The sequence below is a fragment of the Cucurbita pepo genome, unplaced genomic scaffold (genome assembly GCF_057944985.1).
Source record: "Cucurbita pepo subsp. pepo isolate OVF unplaced genomic scaffold, ASM5794498v1 scafford_10, whole genome shotgun sequence".
Classification (NCBI taxonomy): domain Eukaryota; kingdom Viridiplantae; phylum Streptophyta; class Magnoliopsida; order Cucurbitales; family Cucurbitaceae; genus Cucurbita; species Cucurbita pepo.
In genome coordinates this window covers 337947-341548 of record NW_028257915.1, presented here as the reverse complement: position 1 = coordinate 341548, position 3602 = coordinate 337947, and the positions used below count along the sequence as shown (strand labels likewise).

Genomic DNA, 3602 nt, shown 5'->3' with positions numbered 1-3602 from the left:
CTCATGTCATCCTCAGACTCATGAGCAAACTGAGGTAGTTAATAAAATATCAGCAGCATTGCTTAGGGCTATTATTTATAAGAATATTAAGTCATAAATTGGGTAACAAATTATTGTTTTCAACTACATGTCATCTTCAGATTAATGAGCAAACTGAGGTGTTCCCAGGAGCATTGCTTAGGGCTATTATTTGTAAGAATATTAAGTCTTGGGACGAATGTTTGCCACTCATTGTTCTCTTTTTGAAGTTGCTTAAGGATTTAATTCACTTACGCGTCTTGATTTGCTTTCTATTCATTCTAATATTTTTGTGAGTAAAGCAGCCACAAGTACGGCAAATGGGATCAAAACATTGCATAAAGAGGGGAAGGAGACAATTGAGAAACAAAATTTCAATGTTGCTACAAGAATTAACAAAGGACGGAATGAAATCATTTTTCGAACTAGTAACTGGGTTTGGATACATTTTCGCAAGGAGTGATTCCAATCTCAAAGGAAGACAAAGTTACATCCAAGAGGGGATGACCCTTATCAAGTCCTTGAAAGAATTAATAACAATGCATATAAAATGACTTAAGGGGATCGAGATTAAATCTCAGCCACTAACTTCTTTTGTGGGAGACTATAAATACCCACAAATTATTATGTAAAAATCAGATTTATGAGGAATGAAATTGATCTCTCAAGTTGAGAAGTTCCCCTTCGAAATTCGAGCATCGCGTGTGAGCCATGCAGTCACGCTTTGACATTGTGTGGTTGAGTGAAATTCTCAACCTTCTACTTATTTTTGGGATTTCTTTTCTCCGTATTCATTGTAATTTATCGTGAGACAAACAAGTTTATTCTTGTAGGGAATGTATTAAGCACATGGATTTATTAATTACGGTGAACTTTTGTATAAAACGAAGTAAATACAAATGGAGTAACATGAGACAGAAGTAAACATAGTAATAAAAAGAAACTACATAAACTTAAAGGAAGTTAATCCCATGTGAAGTTAACATGACAATAATAGTAGGTTCTAAAGCACAAAAATATGTGGATAAATTTCATATATTGAGGTTGGATAAATTTCATATATTGAGGTGCGGAAAACATATACACACGGGCAACTAAAAATGATAGATCCACTATAAGGGCATTTGGTCTAGTGACATTTAAGGTTTTATGATGTAAAAATCAAGGGGATGTAGCTCAGATGGTAGAGCGCTCGCTTAGCATGCGAGAGGTACGGGGATCGATACCCCGCATCTCCAAAAGAGAGAAATTATTTTTTTAAGTATGAGTTAATTTAACATGTTATGTATAAGGTGGGTACGAGAGAAAAAGAAAAGATACTTATATTAAGGATTTATATCATTATGGCTATGCCATTTTTATAGACAAAAGAGAGTAATGTCCGAGAAGCACATATAGAGAGAGGACTCTTTGTAAGTAAAGAAAGCAATCTAGTAGTTATACTGCTACTTATGGAGAGGGAATTTGAAGAATTCCACAAAAGATAAGAGCTTATAGGATGGCGGTAGCGTCCGATGCATATGACGGAACTTCTTCACAATTGCAATATCTGACCAATGAATGTTATTGTCATTTATAGCTTCTATCACAATAATATAAAATTTGGGGTCAAAGCCTATATAGGACTGAAAAGACCATTCACCACACGCTTGTAAATTAAATTATATCTACCACCTCTAAAATTTTCCACGGCAAACCTTCCAACAGCTTGCACTTCTTCATCATTGACATCCTTAATTGGAACTAGATTTTAAGGCAAATCTTCTCCACGACTCACTTTGGAACACTTTTATAGATAGTTTCAACAAACTTACTTTGCTCGTGAATACTTTGGAGTTCAATATTTATAGTTGGAGAACGCTATTCAAATTGATATGGTCGAATCTTACAACAAAGTCTAATTGAGCCTCCCTCTATTAGGAGATAGCTTCGAATCAAATTCTTTAGTTTGGACAATGGTTGCATTGTTTTAGTCAAACAACCAAGACTAATGTATTACCAATATATAAACATTTTGTACGTGTATTTTCTTACATATTAACAATTGTATACAAATAATAATTAAATTTATGAGTAGAAGTTTGGATGAAGTTTTATTAAATAGGTAATCTTAAATTATATCTAAAAATATATAAGATTTTTTTTTTCTTTTTATATACATCTAGGAGAACAAAACAAAGATTCAAAAAGATGTCATTCATGCCATGTTTTAATTTTATGGTTCGTTATTTGATTATTTTCTCTTGAGTGAATTTTAAGTGAAACACATTCTCTACCCAAGTAATTGCAAGATGCAAGCTTCACACCAAGAGGAATCAAAGTCCCAAGTATCAACGTCAATTTTTATTCTCCATCTCAACATAAATTAAACTTATTTTCGTGAAGATATCTATTTATAAAAGCAAAATATCTCAGGGTCACAAAAAAAAAAAAAAAAAAAAAAAAAGAGATATAGATACTAGACATAAATATGATACCAAATAGATATGGTAACATGTCATTCTTAAAAAACTAGGACACCGATATGACAATGATACATTAATTAAAAAGAATACGAAATTAATATTAACTTAATGAACAAAAATTTGTATTTTTTTTAAAATTATAATCCAAATTAATAAAAAATACCATTGAACTTTGCAATTTCTCTATAAAAAATATAATCATAATTATTTAAAAAAAAATACCGTTGAATTTTCAAAACAAAAAAAAAAAAAAAAACTTCAAAACTACTCTTTAACTTTCACAAGTGTTTAAAAAAAACATAGATGGGGAGAAAATTGAAAGTTATTTTAGGGGAAGGTTTTCAAAATCAGTATAAGATCCTGAAAACATAACAAGAAGTAATATCCTAGCTTAAGGTCGTGATTAAGAACCTACTAGTAGGCTACTTACTAAGTTTTACTCACTCCATGTTTATCATTTTTTTTCAAGTAACTAAGAGTTGGTCGTGGATGAGAGCGGACTTTGGAGTGTGGGCCATGGACTAAGCTATGTTTTTAATCTAGTTTTTTTTGTTCTTCTTTTGAGTCTGCTTCTTATTTTGTGTTTGTAACGAGTATGTATATGTAACACCCCAAAAATGAAGGAAATTATCTCCCATAAGAATAAGCCACTCATGAAAGACCCAAAGGATAGAAAGGAAAAAAAATTAAAGGATTAAGCAAGAACAAAGGACTTAGTCAAGTCACTCGTGTACCCTAACAAGTGATTTCAAGGAGTTAAAGGCCTTTTGAAAAGGATTGGAAAGGAAAAAGTAAATCAAAAGGGCAAAAAAGTCATTTTATCAATTATCAAGAATCTTTCCGATTTGTAATTCCTTATCTAGAAGGAATCTCAAGATCACAAAAAAGGGAAAAATGATAAAAAAAGCTATGAGAAATTTGTAGAAAAATTATGGATTTTTCGAGAAAAATAATAATAAAATATTCAGAAAGTGGAAAATTACCAAAATACTCCTGGAAGAATGGATAATTACAGAAATGCCACTCTAATTAGAATAAGAGCATCTACCGTGACCATCCGAGAAAAATCTTTTGAACTTAAATCTCAATCGTCGGATCTCCTAAAAAATTTGAATGATC

General features: G+C 31.4%; 1 non-coding gene across 1 annotated transcript; it reads left to right on the top strand.

The window, feature by feature from the left end:
* The first annotated feature begins 1183 nt into the window (after nucleotides 1-1183).
* Nucleotides 1184-1256, top strand: TRNAA-AGC (transfer RNA alanine (anticodon AGC)). The gene has a single exon. It is a non-coding gene; the product is annotated as a tRNA-Ala (tRNA).
* Nucleotides 1257-3602: the final 2346 nt, after the last annotated feature.